We start from the raw sequence: 17,664 nt of genomic DNA, 5'->3' as shown, positions 1-17,664 counted from the left end.
TCAATGGCTTTTCTGTTGTTTTTACTTTACTACCAGCGGCCTTGTACTTGTGCAAAGTAGTAATGACTTTCCATTTAGTGGAGGCACAGTTTCCTTTAAGAAATATTAAGGAAAAAGGAAGTCGGTTTAAAGAAAACTATGAAGTTCAGAGGTGTGGGTGGAGCCTGGGTGGTACCCGCAGCCCTGGAGGGCAGGGTGCAGGGGAGGAAGGAGGAGGGCTGGGGGGCACACTACAGTTAACAAGACCCGTCATAAAGCTCTAATAATTTAGACAGTGTGGTACTGGCCCAGGGGAGACAAACAGACCAATGGAACAGAATAGAACAGAAGAGAAAGTCCAGAAAAAGGCCACAAGTAGGACACCTAGTTTATGGCAAGGGCGACACCACAGTGCGCTGGGCAAAGGATGGTCTTTTCAATGAATGGTGCTGGGTCGACTGGTTTACCCAGATGGAAAAAGACTCATCTTGACCCCTACCTCCCACTATACACAAAAAACAATGCCACAAAGATTGCAAATCTAACCAAACGGATAAACAATAAAGCTTTTGGAAGAAAACATGAGAAAAAGAGCATGTCCAAATGACCAATAAAAAAGAAAAAACCCTCGAGTCGTCAAAGAAATGCAAATTAAAACCACCACGCGAGGGGCGCCTAGCTGGCTCAGCTGGCAGAGCATGGGACTCTTAATCTCAGGGTCGTGCGTTCAAGCCCCACATGGGCATGGAGCCTACTTAAAAAAATAATAAAATAAAACCCTGAGAAGATACCGCTACACCCTCACCAGAATGGCTACAGTGAAAACCACACACACACCACACACACTCTCTCTCCTACGTATACCGCCCTTCGACACTGGTGGTGGAAGTATACACTGGTAAAACCCCTTTGCACAACCATTTGACCATACGTATTAAAGCTGAACAAAACGCGGGGCACCTGGGTGGCTCAGTCGTTAAGCATCTGCCTTCGGCTCAGGTCACGATCCCAGGGTCCTGGGATTGAGCCCCGCGTCGGGCTCCCTGCTCGGCAGGAAGCCTGCTTCTCCCTCTCCCGCTATCCCTGCTTGTGTTCCCTCTCTCACTGTCTCTCTCTCTGTCAAATAAATAAATAAAATCTTAAAAAAAAAAAAAAGCTGAACAAAATGCATCGTTCAGCAATTCTACTCCTAAGTATATACTGAACAGAAATGCATGCGCATAGTCACTTAAAAACATGTACAAGAATGTTTATCACAGTAGTGTTTGTCATACCTGAAAATCAGAAAAAGCCCCAATGGCCATCAACAGAAGACAGGATAAATTCGGTGTCGCGATGGAATAGTAGCCTGCAATGAAAATGCGCGAACCACTGCGCACGCAGCGTCACGGGTGGAGTGCACCCGCGTAACCATCAGCAAGCGGAGAACACGGCCGCCCCACTTAGAGCGAACTGAAAAGCCGGCATAACCCATCCGTGCCGAATACAAGGCAGGACAGCGGCTAGCCTCGGGGGCAGTGACGGCCAGGGCCCGCGGCGCCTTCCGGGGATCTGAGAACACCGCTTCTGGATCTGGGTGGAGGCTGCCAGGCTGTGCTCACTGGGCCGGGCACCTGTGATTTATGCGCTGTTCCTCAGAGCAGTTATGCTTTCAAAAATGTTCAACAAAAAAGCCAGCGCAATGGCCCTGGGAAGAAAGGCTGGCTGAATCTGGTGAGCCCCATCCTGCCAGTTCTGGGCCCCTGTCAAGCCGGACACTCCGTTTCTGGAGGGTCCTGCCTGGCACCCAGGGTGGGACAACTAGGGTGAGGAGCAGGGAGGGAGCCCCGGTCCTGGCCTGGCCTTGGGACACAAAGGCTGTGTGACCTTCTGCGGGCCTCCTCCTCCTCCTCCTTCCAGAACGCGGTGGTTTTGACACCAGGAGTGCTCCAACCCAAAAGAGGGTCCCACAAGGTGAGGGTGGTACCCCCCACATCCCAACCGGGCACACACCTCCAGAGTTTCCTCTCTGAGAAGGGGGTGCCAGCCAGGAACCTCAGGAGATGTTCTTGACCCCAGGGGCAGGCATGGTGCTCAGGGCAAGGACCTGGGCTGACCCAGAGCGGCAGTGGGGGTGGGGAAGAGGTCACGGGTGAGGCTCACCGAGCCCAGCAGGGGTCCTGGAACACCGGCCAGGGACCGGGCTCCTTCTGAGGTGACAGAGAAGTGAGAAGGGTGCTGAGCAGGTGAGGGACTTGAGACCCCTCTGGCTGCCACACGGAGAATGCACTAGCAAAGTATAAGGCTAGAGCAGAAAAATCAGAAGGCAGGCCACAGGACTTGAAATGACAAGACTCATGTGTAAATGGAGAGAAGGCAGGTTCTAGAGCTGCGGGAGAGGGAGACAACTCTCCTTGGTGAGCAGCCAGTTGTGGGGGTGAAAGGGAGGACACAGGAAGGCCTGCTGAGGGTCCCTCCTGTGAGCTGCGACTCCCCACATGCCACAGTGGGTGCCCATCGTGCAGCGCGGGCCCAGCACAGTGGGCTTCATCCAGTGCCAGCCGAAGCAGCCAGGGATGCCCCACACCCACAGCCCAGCAACCAAAGCCCCCCATCTCCCCTCCTCGGCCTCCCACTACACCCCACGCCAAGCAACAGGGCCCCCCCTCCCCTTCGCCACATGGTCAAGGACCAGCCGCACAGCTGCGTTTCGTAATTCAGGGGACACAGACAATGCCAATGTGATCTATGCTGACACCCCCGTTCTGGGCTGGCCCTGAGCTGACAAGGAGGGTCAGAGCCTCACGGCTGTCTCAGGGGAGGCACAGACAGACAGACATGACACAGACCACGAACGAAGCCAGACACTCAGCAGTCAGCACTCCCAGGAGGAAGGCATGTTGCATGCTGGTTTACAGGGACAAGAAGAACGGTGGTGTCTCTTCAAGATGACACCAGAGCAGGGCTTGAAGGCCAGGCCAGACCTGCAGGGGGAGCGCAGGCAGGGCCCACTCCAGGTGGAGGGATGCTGGAGAGGGCTGCAAGGCCCGGGTGTGGAGCGGGCTGGGGGTGGGGGGACGCTGGCGGGACCAGCTCTGCTGGGCTGGGACGCCAGGCTGCCGGGCTTGGGCTCTTACTGAGGGCACAGGGCGGCCAAGGAGGGGCGGAGGGGTGAGACGGAGGGGCGGCTGCTGAGGAAAGGGGCTGAGGCCACGGCCCAGGCGGGGACAGGCCAGATGCCTGGGAGGGCCCTGGAAAGGGAGGGCCCCAGAGTTTGGCGACTGCCTGCTTGTCTGCGTGGTTTTGGCTCTGTCAATGTATGCCTCCCCTTTTCTCCCACAGCCCACCCCCATTCTCCTCTTGCCCACCCCCCCAGCTACCATATCACTAGCCAGCTCCAGGCCTATCTCTGTGCCACCGTGGGTGTTTTTTGGCCTCCCGCATGTACTGGGTGCTGAGAAAAGCATGGCGGGCTGGGGGAGGGAAAGTGCGTGAGGAGGGAGAGCTGGGCCACTGGTTCAAGATCCAGTTCACGATCCGGTTCACGATCCGGTTCACACTCCGGTTCACACTCCAGGTCCCGCTCTGGGCTCTAGCAGGCAGAGCCAGAGGGCCAGGCCCAGTGAGTCACTCCAGCCAACGCCAGGCGGCCTGGCACCAGGGCTGGGAAATCCTGTCTTTCCTCTCCACTCCCCTCCCCATATCGTTCCTGTGTCTAATCCAGTCTCTACCCAGCTGCAGTGATCTTCTGGAACACATACACCCAAGCAAGCCACCCAATGCTTGCAGCTGTGGAAGGCCTGGAGAGCAGGGCCAGGCACGTTTGGGGCACAGGGCCTCTCTCTGGTCCTGGGGTGCTGATAAACCCCCAGCAGAGCATGTGAGGGAAAAGCCAGCTTTGGGCTGGCTAGCTGTGTGGTCCTGGCTGAGTCCCGAGGCCTCTGACCCCCAGCTGTTCCTCACTGGGCCTTGGGTCCCTCCACAGGGTGTCATGAGGAGGCCAGGAATCTCAGCAAGCAGGCATACCTGGGAGAGGAACCTCCAAAAGGGGCATTCTAGCCTGGGCTCTGCTGGGCCGAGGGCGGGGACAGCAAGAAGCTGGGACTGAGGAATAAGCCACACTCATGCAGGCAGGGGCTTCCCTGGGCAGGGGATGGGCTCCAGGCAGGGCAAGCAGCGAGCTCACCTGGTCTGGGCACTGAAGGTCATGCACCCTGAGAAACCCAGGGCAGCTGGCCACCCTACCTTGGAGCTCCAGGCCCTGAACTACATGCCACCGAGAAGGTGCTGGACGGAGGGGCAGATGCAGCTGAGCGCCCCAGGCCAGGGGCTGTTTCCTGTCCTACGGGGGTGCGGGGGCGGCGGGGGGGTGATACTCGGAGCACAGCTCACTCCCCACAGGGAAACAGCCTGACAAAATGAGACTCAATCAGGTTACTGAAGCCACCTCGGCTCCACTATGCTGTGTGGCCCCAGGCAAGCAAGCCCCTGTCCTCTCTGGCCTACAGGTTCTCCCTGTTGAGTGGTCGGGGAAAGGGACACTTCTTGTTTTTTTCAATCTGCTGGATTTGTCACCAGGACAGCCTCTTTTCCTGCTTCCCGAATAGCCAGTCTGCTTCTAGCACCACATGCCTCCAAGATTCAAGCTGGAAACCTGCCGAGCTGATATCCATTTCTCAGACAGGGAAACCGATGCTTGATTCCTAGCTCAAGCTCCTGCACAAGTTCAGAAATGAGCTATTTTCATTGCAGATGAGGCCGAGGGACTAGGGAAGAGATGCATTTGGGACCGAGCCAGGGGCCTGTGTCAGCTCAGAGCTCTGCTCTGCCTGACCCTCCATCCCTCCCTCAAGCAATGACAGTGACCACCCGCTCATCAGCCCCTGGAAGTTCCACTCAGTGGGCGTTCCTGTCCCAACCTTCCCCCACACCTGCCCTGTGCCTGGTCAAGGGGCAGCCGGGTCAGGCGGGGCTCTGCCTGGAGGTCAGCCCGGTGGAGGAGAGATACAAGGCCCCCGGTACCGAGTTGAGAGATCTGCTCTAAAAGGGCACGGGTCCATTCAGACGGCAGAAAAGGCTCGTGGAGGAGAAGGCATCTAAGCAGGATCTCAAGTGGGGGGCTGTGATTTCAAGAGGTAGAAATGGAAGGTTAGGAGGAGGAGGGAACACTCTGGGAGGAAGAAACCATTTAGGCAAGGCTGGAGGACGGGGAGCAGGGGAGAGGAAGAGAAGAGGGGGCTAGCATAGAAACATTGCCGTAGCCAAGTTACAAGAGTCCTGAAAGCCAGGCTGAGTCCCCGGGAGTGTGCGGCGGTGTGAGCCGGGCTCCCGCATGGCTCTCGGCGGGGCGGGATGGCGAGAAGGCCAGGACACAGGCAGCGGCTGAGAGAGACGCAGGACCCACAGGGCCATGGCCTTGGCCGTGGGGAGGATATGGAGACCCACACTGAGGCAGGGTGTGCAGCACGCAGGCCAGGGGCTCTCTGGCTGGGGTTCTCCTTGGGGCAGTGGGAGGCCCACGCCGCCCTCCAGGACCAGCAGCCGTGTCTCTGGGCGGAAGGAGTTGGCGGCACCCACAGCACCAGTGCACGGCTCTGCCCCCGGGCATGTTCCCACCCATGGCAGCCTCAAACGCCCGGGCCGAGGACGGATCTGAGCCTTCAAACATCCCGTCCGCATCCTCATCCTCACCCTCAGGTGAGGAGACAGTTAGCCTCTGTGTGCCTCAGAGTTCTCGTCTGCACAACGAAGGTCTTCTGCTCTCCTGGCCCAGCTCCCCACACACCTCTGCTCCAGGCAGGACTTAACCTCACTGGCCTTGCCATACTCATCTGCAAAATGGGGCTCCCACCAGGCCCCAGCGCTCATAGGATGATGGTGGGGATCAGGTGACCCTGCACAGCACTGGGTTTGTTGAATGAATGTCTGCAAAGAGCTGTACACAACTCTGAAAGGCCTAACCTACTGTCAAGTGCAGGACAGGGTCCGGTCACTGGGGCAACCCATGGGGACAGGCCAGCACGTTCCGCTCTTCCAAATAGCCCTGAGCTCTGGCTACCATGGTCTCAGGCTGGGCCCTAAGGCCAAAGGTGCAGCTGCCCCAGACTCCGCCCACAAAAGCTCCTGGGCTGGGGGGGGGGTAGGGAGGGGGGCTGACACTGAGGGGGACCGCATAGGGAAAGCCAGCGGCCATGGGCTCCCGGGAGGGGGATCTCGCAGAATGGCCTGCAATGACAGTGCAGTTGGTCCGTGTGGCAGGCTGACTAACGCCCCCACCCCCCAATACCAATGTCCTAACTGCGGGAACCTGAGACTGTTACCTTATACAGCAAAAGAGACTCGGCAGATATGATTAAGGGTCTCGAGTTGTGGAGATTATCCTGGATTATTCAGGCAGGCCATAAATGTGATCACAGGTGTCCTTGTACAAGGGAGGCAGAGGGAGATGTGACCCCAGAAGAGGACCAGGCAAGAGGACAACGCAAGAGAGAGACTGGGGTCATGCGGTCCCAGGAATGCCGGCAGCCACCAGAAACTGGAAGAGACAAGGAGCAGTCTCCTGTGGAGCCTCGGGAAGGAACCGGCCTGCCCACACCCTTTTAGTCCCCTGAGACTCAATTCAGACTGCTGACCTCCAAAACTCTAAGAGAATAACCTGGTGTTGTTTCAAGCCAGAGGAAACAAATTCTAATCCTGGAGAAGGCCGTGGGCAGGCATGTGTGTGGCCTCAGGCCTCTCTCCTGCTCAAGGGAGTGAGTGCACGAGCAAGCGAGGATGAAGTTATGACGCCCTGAACTGCTTCAACATAAAACAAAGTCACCCCAAACTTCCGTGTCTTAGTTCCTGCTGGGGGTCACAAACCACTGGGGGCCCACCTCACCGTGACTGGCACAAGTCATCCAGCGGCAGGCAGGCTCTCTGCCTTTTGTCCCCCAGGACGCAAGGCCCTGTGGCCAGCCCCCGAGCACAGCCCATGAGAGATGGTGAGCTGAGTACCAATACATGGGCTTCATCTGCTCTGGCCGCTAGCCCCTTCTCCCGCAAGGCCACACGCCCCGCTCACATTCCATTAGCTTCCTGTGTCGGAGCCTGAGGGCTGCCTTCCTACAACATCCTGGATTAAAACCCCAAAAGGACTTAGCCCACTTTGCCTTTAGTAAGCAGGGAAAAGCAGGGCCTGAGGCCAAGGGAAGTCGGCAGCCCGGCCCAGCCTGGCCTAACTGAAGGCAATCCCAGGGTGTCACCATCAACCCAGGGAGGAGAAGCTACAAAACCAGGGAGGCCTTGAAGCCGAGGCCTGGGGGACCACTGCCAGTCAAGAACTGTTTTGAGCAGCAAGGGCGAGGCACGAAGGGGCAAAAGAGCTCCCTGGGGGACTTGAGGGCTGGAGGGAAGGGGCCCTAAAGGCACTCAGAATACTTGAGGATATGCGTGCAGGGGGAGGGAGGTGAGAAGACCAGCTGAGGTTGGACTGACTCCCCTTCTGGATGGACAGACTCCCCATCTGTCTGTGCAGGCCCCAAGCCAACTGGGGAGCTGGGGAGCTGGGGAGCTGCTTGGGGCAGGGAGTTGCAGACCTGCCCTCTGCAGCCGGGGTAGCTCAAGGCCCTCTGCCAAGCTTTTTGTATGACCCTTCAGGGATAGGAGGCTTTGGGAGGCCCAGGGACTTGGTTGGGCAGATAGACAGCAAGACCACCCACTCAGGGCTTCGGAGCCATTCACAGCTCTCCTCACCTGGTGAAGGGGGGCGGGGTGGGGGGGCACTTCCACTTCAATGGGAGAAAACCTTTTTCCTTTTATCCTTCTCCCAAAGTTGGCCCCTCCTTACTGTGGGCTGTATCCCGCAGGGAAGAAGGGACTAAGTGATACCAACTGTTAATTACAGTTGACCTTGAACAACAGTGGGGCTGGGGCAGGCATTAGGGGTGCAGATCCCCCCACAGACAAAAACCCACGTATAACTTTTGATTCCCCCCAAAACTTTACTACTAATAGCCTACTGTTAAGCAGAAGCTTAACCGATAGCATAAACAGTTGATTAACACGTATCTTGTTTGTCGTTATGTGTTATATACTGTAATCTTAAAATAAACTAAGCTAAAGAAAACAGAATGTTATCAAGAAAATCATAAGGGGGGGCGCCTGGGTGGCTTAGTTGTTGAGCATCTGCCTTCGGCTCGGGTCATGATCCCAGGGTCCTGAGATCGAGCCCCACATCGGGCTCCCTGCTCCACGGGAAGCCTGCTTCTCCCTCTCCCACCCCCCTTGTTTGTGTTCCCTCTCTCGCTATGTCTCTCTCTGTCAAATAAATAAAATAAAATAAAATAAAATAAAATAAAATAAAATAAAATAAAATAAAATAAAATCATAAGGAAGAGAAAATACACTTACAGTACTGTACTGTAAAAAAATCCTCGTACAAGTAGACCTGTGCAGTTCGAACCCGTGTTTTTCAAGGATCAACTGTACTGTTAATTATAATAACTATCAAACACCAGTTTGATAGCCATTATGCGTACTTAGTACAGCACTTTTAGCAACACGATCTACCTTCATCATCATCGTCGTCCCCTGAACCCCTGTCATAAGGCAGCATTTATCCCTGGGCACAGGCAAAGGCAGAGCCAGGCTCAGAGAAGCCTGCAAACAAAGCCAGGCCCCGCAGGTAGGAGAGGTGGTGGAAAGAGGCTTCTAGGTGCCCTCTGAGGGCTCCGAGGGGGCCTCCTATTCGGGGACCAGAATTTCAGGGCTGTCCTGAGAGCCTGTGGGGAAGGCAGAAGCAGCCAGAGGCCTGGGAGCAGTGTCCTGGATGTTACCCCCAAGAGCCCACAGTCCTCCCACAGCCAGCTTCCATCTCACTGACTTTCCCCAATGGTGGCCCCATCTCAAAAGGGGCTCCCCGACCCACGCTCCCTCTGCACCAGGTCCCTGTGCGGCCCCCGCGCATTTCCCGTTCACACCACCCCTGCTAAGGGGAATCTCTATCAGATCCCCTAGCCCTGGGTGGGGGGCAGAGGAGAGGCAGGGGAGGGGGGAGAGGGCCTCTGCCTGCTGTGGCCTCCTCCTCACTGGCCTCCACAGTAACCCAGCCAACACAGAGCCAGAGATGGGTGACACTTCTCAGACGCACATCTGACCATTTACTGTCCCTCCCCACGGGGCTATCATTCCGCTTCCCACCTCCAGGCCTTTTCCCTGGACCTGCGATGCCCTTTCTCTTCTGCTTGGTGAACTTTTCAGCCTTTGAGACCCAGCACCACTCTCTCTGCAGGGAAATCTCCCCCAGTTCCCAGGCAGGTCCCTGCGCTGGGCTCCAGCACTAGGTACATGCGCCGGGGCTTATATGTTTACCCATCTGCCTCACCAGTCAGAAGGGAGGCTCAGGGGGCAGTGACCGCACCTCACTGTCCTAGCGCCCAGCTCTGGCCTGGCCTGAAGCAGCCACAGCTGGGTCCACCCGACCCTGCCCAGTCTCCTCAGCCAGGCCTCCCCACCCCTACCCCAGGAGCAGGGACCAGGCCCAAAGATCCTGAGAGGTCTCAATCCTTGCAAGAGAACACAGTGGCTTCCCCCAGGAGGCCTCACACTCAGGGTTGGCTGAGCCCTACCCTCAAACTCCTCTCTTCCAGGAAGTCTTCCCAGATTTTTCCCTCCCTAGGATATTAGTAATAGTTGGCCTCAGCACTTCACTCTCCAACGCTGATACAGGAAGAAGATTCTGACTTGAGAACCAAGCTGACCCGGGTTCAAATGCTGACTCCACAGTCCTGAGAGACAAGGTAGCTGACTTCTCCCTCTGCCCCACCCTTCACATCCCAGTGAGGGCTGGGGCTGAATCCCACCACAGGAAATGAAACCTGGACAGACTTGGCACCTGTTCATGATCTTCTGTTCTACTTCACCTCTGGACCCCAGGCGGGTCTCCCCGGGTCCCCAACTCTGGGGGTGGAGGCAGGATCAGAGAAGCCCAAGATCCCTTCTCTCCCAGAGCTCCCGCCTCCCCCGGCCCCTCTGACTCACCCAAGCCCAGCAGCCCAGAAAAAAGGCCCTTATCCAACCTGGCAGGAGGGTCGGGAAGGGAATCCGCCTTGGCCCTGCCCCTTTCCCAAGCTTCCCGGGCCGGGGTTGGGCGGACATCCAGGTGGGGTGGTGGAACTGAACGGATGGAGGAGGACTGGGAAGAGAACAGGAAAGGGGAACTGTGAGGAAGAGAAGAGACAGTCAAGTCCCGAGGGTGAAACCTCAGCGCGTCGGAACTAAGAATCTGGCTTCGGAGCACCCACCCAGGGGGAGCTGGAAGAGACCCCTGGCCGCGGGGTGGGGATGGGGTGGGCAGTAGCCCCGGGGGCGGGGGCGGATCGTCGAAACCCCCGGCCCCCGCCCCGGGCCTCAAGGCCCACGCTCACCTCCTTCCTCCCCCGCCTGCGGGCAGCGCACCCGCACACTGATTCGTGCTCACCGGGCACGCACCGGCCGGCGCTGCACCCGCACACACACCTCCGAAACACACACGAACACGCGCGCTCGCACACGCCTCCCTCTGCGCAGCGCCTCCTACCTGCCGCGCCGCAGCGGCTCGGGCCGGACTCGGACTCAGGGCACGGCGCGGGCACGGGAACCCGGGCAGCACCGGCCTCCGGCTCCGGCCGGGGATCCCTCTGGGGCTGGCCTGGGGTGGGGGCGCGAGCTCGGACTCCCGGGCAGCGGCCCGCCCCGCCCCGCGGCCTCCGCCCATTTGGGGACAGAGGCGTGGTCTCCTGCGGGGCGGGCGGGCCCGGATTGCTGCGCAGGCGAACTGGCGCCGTGCCGCGGGGCGAAGCGGCGGGGAGGTGGCCGCCTAGTTCCCGCTGGGGGGTAGGAGGGGGACTCGGGGCCAGCGCGGCTCGGCCCGACCCCTCTCGGCTCGATCAGGCCCCGGCTCTCCCTCCCTCCGTCCCAAATCTCGCACTGTCCGCCATGGAGCATCTCCGGGAGCGCCCCCAGGGCCGAACCCCCCTCTGCCCGAGGGTTGTGTGCCAGCGCCGCGGAAGGCTTGCAGGCCGGCCGAGCTTTGGGCATGCATCTTGCAGGGGCCAAAACAGGGGGCTGAGAAAAGAGGAACCTGAAGGGGCGAGTGCCCATCTCCTCCCCATGTCCGAGGTTGGGGATGAGGAGGGGGAACCTAGAGCCCCCGTGGGGACACACGCAGGAAGGCCCCGGTCGGATGCGGAAAGCTGGCCCCAGGCCCATAGTGAGCGTTTCCGCGCGCTCTGATAGGCCTGCCACAGCAGTGGCGTGTGTCTGCAGTGAGGTTGAGAAGGTGTGTGCAATGACCAACCGCGGCACACAGTAGGGGCGCAGGGCTCTGGATAGCCCTGCCTCTCTGATCTGTGCCAGCCCACTCTGCAGATGGAGAAACTCCGGCCCGCTCACCGGGGTTCTCAGTCTCGGTTAATGATCTCATTAACCTCTCAGGCACTCAGACCGCCGGGCCACCACCTCACAATCTCTGTCCCAGACCTCCCAGATGTTTCTCCGCTGGGTGCAGCTCCAGCCCCACTTCCTCCCCCCCCCCCCCCCCCCCCCGCAGTCCCTCTCCAGCCAAGGGAGACTTTCAAAGACGCAGCCATGACCGGCCACCCACAGAACGTTGTTCCAAAACTGCCCCTCTGCCTGACTCCCCCACTCACACCCCATTGCCCGGCCTGTGCCCTGGCTGCAGCCTCCCCAGACCCCAGGCTCCTCTCGAGGCCGCCGCCTCCCCCACCCTTGGTTCACGCCGCTCTCCGGCTGTCTGGAAGGCTCTTCCTGCCCTCTCCGGGAGGCAAGTGCTGATAATCAGGCCTCTAGAGCCAGGGCCTCCATCCCCGAGCCCAACCCCCACCTCTCCACTCCGAGGCCCCACCCCCTTCTTCAGCGTTCCCACCCTGTTGTTTGTGTTTCCTCCCTGGCCCTGAATTCTCGCTGCCTCTCTTAAGAGCCAGTGGTGGAGTCTTGGCCTCCGTCCCTGTGAGGTTGAGGCTCATTCTGGGGAAGACGGTAATACTGGGGGAAGCCAGGCGGGTGTGGCTCCAGGGCTCCTTCTGCCCGTTACCGGCTGTGTGATCCAGGCAAGTCCTCTAGCCCCTTTCCGTGATGATCAGGTACAGGCAAATCGTGGGGCCAGATACGGCCCCATCATGCAGGGTGTTGGGTCATGTCTGAGAAAACATTTGCCTCAGCCTGTAAAAACAGTGGATGTTGGGTGCCCCTTTTGTTTTCAGAGTGTTGGAACCACAAGAAGAGTGTCATATGGTGATCCCAAGCATGAACTCAGGACTCACTGCCTGGGCTCCTATCAGCAGTGTGACCTGGGGCAAGTCACCTAACCTCTCTGCTTCCTACAAAATCAATCTAGTAGCCTTCACATTATGGGGTTGTGGGAATTAAATGGGCCATCCCTGTGAAGCCCCCAGAGGGGCCCCTGGCTCAGAGTAAGTGCTCGGCACAGTTCAGCTGATGCTATGTTCATCCAGTCCAACCCCCTCATTTTGTGAAGACACTGGGTCTTGTACATGTACACATGGTTAGTTAGAAGCCCAGGCATTCCAGAAGGTCAGAACTGCGAGGGCCCACTCTGAGCCCATCCCTGGTGGTACCCACCTTCTCTGACAGATGAGGAGAGAGGCCTAGAGAGAGACAGTGACCTGTCCAGGGCACCCATCCTGGCTGGGGGTGCGGGGAGGCACCGGCCCTGCTCTTGTTGAGGGGGGAGTTGTGCATGGTCTGCAGACAAGCCGGGAAGAACCTGGTCTCCCAGCAAGCTTGAGGAAGGGGTGAGGCTCTAATGATGCTCTGGTGGCACTCAGTTTTCATAAACTGAGTCATCGGCTGGTGCCGTCCCAGGGCCTGCTGGGTAGGTGCTTTTCCCATTAAATTCTCACAGCCAGCCTCTGCAGGAGCCCTCATTAGGCCCATTTCGCAGATGATAGAAATGAGCCTCAGGGAGATGCCCCAGTCACACAATTAGAAAATGGCAGAACTGGGATCCACACCTACCCACTCTTGTGCCCTTTTCCTCCCCCTCCGCCTCTTCTCTCCCCCAGGGAAAAGCCACCTCTGTAGACCCCTTGACTGGCTAGCCCAATCTCCGCTTGCATCCCCCTGTAACTGGGAGCTCATTCCCTCACAGGGCAGCTCTTTCAACGCCTCTTGGAAGAGCCTTTTGTCCCCCAAAGCTAACCTACCGCCCATTCCATAGTTCTGCAGGTCTCCATACCCCCCACCTCACCAGAGCCTGGGCACAGAATCTTCTCTGCTCCAGTCCAGAACACCCTTATCTTGACTGCTTCTGTGAGTAACAAGGGTTCCCAGGTGAAACTCTTACAATAATAATAATTTCTTTCAAAAATCTCAGCAGATCTAATTGGCTAGCTATTGTTTGAGAAACCTAAAGGAAGCCCCTTGGCATGGGGAGTGGCTGGTGTCTTGGGGGAAAGAGTCAAATAACCATGTCTACAAGTTCCCCTACTCCCATCTAGCCAAGAGGCTGTAGGGAGGACTGTAGCCAAGGATTATAGGGAGAGAGATGAGTCAGACACTCAGAACTTTCAGGTTGGGAGAGGTTGCTAATGGTATTCTCCTGAGAGTGCAGGAAATGGGAAGGTCACAATGGACTTCCAGCAGACACATGGAAAATGGTGATACAGAGGACAAGATTACCTTTCAGTTGCTCTTAATCCCATGACTCTCTGAAACATGGCCTGTATTTTGTTAGTATCCTGGATTTTATTAAGAACCATCCAGAAACGGGCACCTGGGTGGCTCAGTTGGTTAAGCAACTGCCTTCAGCTCAGGTCATGATCCTGGAGTCTCAGGATCGAGTCCCACATCAGGCTCCCTGCTCAGCAGGGAGTCTGCTTCTCCCTCTGACTCTCCCCCTCTCATGCTCTATCTCATTCTCTCTCTCAAATAAATAAATAAAATCTTAAAAAAAAAAAAAGAAAATATATGTGTGGACAGATTAAATTATCCACGAATTTCACTTCAGGATAGGGAGTATGGCATTAATTTGTTATAGAGAGGGGAAATTGGACCTGATTGGACCTCAGGTTTTGATCATGTTCTTTTTTTTTTCAAGTCATTGTATCTTTGAATCTTTACCTTGCCTTGCTGTGCTCTCACGTCTTGGACAGAAGTGGTGATGGTGGGCACATCTAGTCTTGTACCAAATCTTAAAGGAAGTGCTTTCAACTTTTACAAAGATTTTTTTTTTTTTTTTTAAATCACAAATGGCTAGGGCTCCTGGGTGGCTCAGTTGGTTAAGCGGTGGACTCTTGGTATGGGCTCAGGTCATGATCTCAGAATGGTGAGGTCCAGCTCCACCACCACTCCCTGCTGAGCGTGGTGTCTGCTTGAGATTCTCTCTCCCTCTCTCTCCCCACAGCTTGCGCTCTCTCTCTGTATCTAAAAAAAAAAAAAACAATCACAAATGGATGTTGAATTTTATCCATTTTTTTCTCCTGCACCAGAGATATATTTCTTTTGATATGATGTCCCACATTGACAGATCTTCCTTTTCTATCCATACGTGGTGATTGCTTTTCTAATGCTAAATAAACCCACCTGGAATTTCTGCGATAAACCCATCCAGATGCTGATACATTTTCCCGTTTTACATATTGTCAAGCTCCATCTGCAGGCATTTTATGTAGGATTTCGCAAGCGTGTCTGTGAGTGAGGCAGGCCCATCATTTTCTCTGCTTATGTGGTCCTTGTCAATTACCACCTGTCGGGTAACGGTTGTTGGAAGCACTCCCCCCCCCCCCCCCAGATTTTCACCTACCCAGGGACCGGACGCCAGCCTCCCCGCAGAAACCGTGTGCGGGGAGCGCCCCCTGGCGGCCCTGGGGCGCAAGAGCCTGAGGAGCCGGGTGGGGTGAGGGCCAGATGACAGCACACGAGGTGGCGCCAGGGCTCTGCGGGATGCTGGTCTTTGCTAGGCCTGGTGACCAGAGCAGCTCAGCTTCAGAGAAGGGGTGACCAGGATCCAGAGTGACACAGCAGTCCCATAACTACAGAGTTCCAACCCTTCTGAGCTGTACAGTTCCTGAGTCTTAATCTCTTTACCTATAAAGTGGGGATAATCTATCTGCTTTCAGGAAAATAGGAGGAAGCTGTCAAAGCACAGAAGTCAGACTTCCTAGAGAATAAGGAAGGTGTCCTCTCTTGGCCTCAGCATTCTTGTTTTCTTGTCTGTTACAAGCCCTTGATAAATGGCAGCTAGGGTGAAGGGGATTCAGGACTCGTGGTAATTGTTCAGCATGACAGTCTGCCTCAGGGAGGTCTGTGTGAAGGAAGAACATATGTTCATTCATTAATTGTAGTTTATTATTTAATCATTGTTCATTTATTCAACAAATATTTATTGGACACTGGTAGGCAGAATAATGATCCCCAAGAGACGTCTGCACCCTCATCCTTGGAGCTCACAAACAGTTTAGGTTACAAGGGAAAAGGGAAGTAAGGTTGCAGGGGGAATGAAGGTTGCTGATGAGTTGACCTTAAAATCGGAAGATAATCCTGGATTATCCAAGTGGATTATCCAAGTGGGCCCAATGTGATCACAAGGATCCTTAAAAGTAGAAGGAAGAGCAGGAGTCAGAATTGCTGGTTTTGAAGATGGAGGAAGCTGAAAGAGGCCAGGAAAGGGATTCTCCCGAGCTCCAGTAAGGGATATAGTCCTGCTGACACCTTGGTTTTTTTTTAAAGATTTTATTTATTTATTTGACAGAGAGAGACACAGCGAGAGAGAGAACACAAGCAGGGAGAGTGGGAGAGGGAGAAGCAGGCTTCCCGCTGAGCAAGGAGCCCGATGTGGGGCTCGATCCCAGGACTCCGGGATCATGACCTGAGCCGAAGGCAGACGCTTAACAACTGAGCCACCCAAGTGCCCCGACACCTTGGTTTTAACTCCGTGAAGCTTGTGTTGGATTTCTGACCTACAGAACTATAAGAGAATAAATTTGCATGGGTTTAAGCAGCCAGCTTTGTGGTAGTTTGTCACAGCTGTGGGAAACTAACAGCATTCTTCCGGGCACAAGAGCAGATGTGGAGGGTTCTGGGGAATTCAGAGCTAGAACAAGGTAGAGTGTGAGGAGCCACCATGTTGAGAAGCTCTGTGTCCCAGGACTAGCGGGTTGAGAAGGGCTTTTCCAAGGAAGTGACATTTCACCTTGTATCTGAAGATTATATCAAATGAAGCAAGAGCTGTGTCATCTGGGTCGCTCAGTTGGTTAAGCAGCTGCCTTCGGCTCAGGTCATGATCCCAGGGTCCTGGGATCAAGCCCCGCATTGGGCTCCCTGCTCCACGGGAAGCCTCCTTCTCCCTCTACCTGTCACTCCCCCTTCTTGTGCTCTTGCTCTGTCAAATAAATAAATAAAATCTTTAAAAAAAATGAAGCGAGAGTGGAAAAATGTTTCAGGCAAGGAAACAGCATGGTGGAGGGCCCAGGGGCAAGAGAGAGTGCACCGAACCTCAAGAGGCCCCAGCAGAGTGAGAAATCAAGCAGGAGAAGTCAAAGGAATGCAGGTCAAACTGCCAGTCCCAGAAAGCATTTGCTTTTTATCCGAGGGCAATAGGGCTAGATTTTGAGAGGGGCCAAATTATGACCAGATCTGCCTTTCGGCTGCTGTAGGGTGGAGAGTGGATCCCTAGGAGGCTCCGGCCCACCTGAGAGCTCGTGGTAACCCAGGCCAGACTGGCGCCATGGAGAAGAAGATGGACAGATGAGAACTGACTGGAGGTAAAATCAATGGAACTTGGTGATGGACCAGATGGGTTGTGAGGGAGGAGGAGAGTTTGAGATGCATCATCACCTCCCACCTTCTGGTGTGGGCAAATGAGGTGATGATAGTGCCATCTACTGAGATGGGGACATGGGCGAGGGGGCAGGCCTGAGACGTGCCTGCAGCACATTCAAGCTGAGGTGACCACCGAGGCAGTTGGATACGCATCAGGAGTTGGGTGAAGGCCTGTTGGAGATTCAGGGTAGACTCTGGGTCCTTGCAGTGAGAAAAAGAGGTTTCTCAACCTCAGCACTATTGACATTTTGGGTAGAGCAGTTGTTTGTTTGGAGGTAGGCCTGGAGTGTTGGCCTCATCTGCGAGGTCAGAGCTGGGTCACAGGCCCACCATGTTCCAATCCAGGGGAAGGGGAGGGTGAGCACAGGTGAGGCAGGGTTCAGGTGCGCTCCCCATGGTGTCCACTGTCATCTAAGAAAGCCTGGTCACAGGGCCATGCCTATTTGCCACGGAAGCTGGGCAGTGTAGGCTAGGGAGGGGGCAGCAGATTTTGGCGGACAGCTGTAACCTCCTAAATGATGCGAGCGACGTGGGGGGGGGTGGCGGTTGGAAGGCATTTCCTGTGAGGGGATGAGAGCTTGTGTGGAGACTCAGAGGCAGGAGGGAGCCCCGAAAAGCAGGACTGCCTGTGGTTCTGCCCGGATCGAGTCCGCCAGCGGGGAGGAATGGGCCTTGTCCTGAGGGCAGGGAAGGCGTTTGGTCAGCCTCCTGACTTCCCACCCGGGCTCCTTCCTCCTTGAAGTTGTGTCCTTCTTGTCGTCTCCCACAGCTGGGACTTTAATACTCCTTCCTTCCTTCCTTCCTTCCTTCCTTCCTCCCTCCCTCCCTCCTTCCCTCCTTCCCTCCTCCCTTCTTTCTCTCTTTCTCTCTCCCTCCTTCCCTCTC

General features: G+C 56.1%; 1 protein-coding gene across 3 annotated transcripts in view; it reads right to left on the bottom strand.

Annotated features, from left to right (window-relative positions):
* CAPN5 (calpain 5) overlaps positions 1-14,314 on the bottom strand; it is a 54,586-nt gene extending 40,272 nt beyond the window's left edge. Inside the window, exons 1-2 of one of the 3 annotated variants that reach the window (XM_036072995.2) lie at positions 10,517-10,679; positions 10,017-10,132 (exon numbers count right to left, since the gene is read on the bottom strand). The gene's annotated coding sequence lies outside the window, so the exon portion shown is untranslated. Of the gene's footprint in view, positions 1-10,016; positions 10,133-10,516; positions 10,680-14,079 lie in introns of those variants that run through there. The other 2 variants (XM_078058579.1, XM_036072997.2) reach the window with 2 other exon arrangements.
* Between the last annotated feature and the right edge of the window lie 3,350 nt (positions 14,315-17,664).

This window comes from Halichoerus grypus, chromosome 11 (genome assembly GCF_964656455.1).
Source record: "Halichoerus grypus chromosome 11, mHalGry1.hap1.1, whole genome shotgun sequence".
Lineage (NCBI taxonomy): Eukaryota > Metazoa > Chordata > Mammalia > Carnivora > Phocidae > Halichoerus > Halichoerus grypus.
Note: the sequence above shows the minus strand (reverse complement) of the source record. Positions and strands in the feature narration are given on the sequence as shown.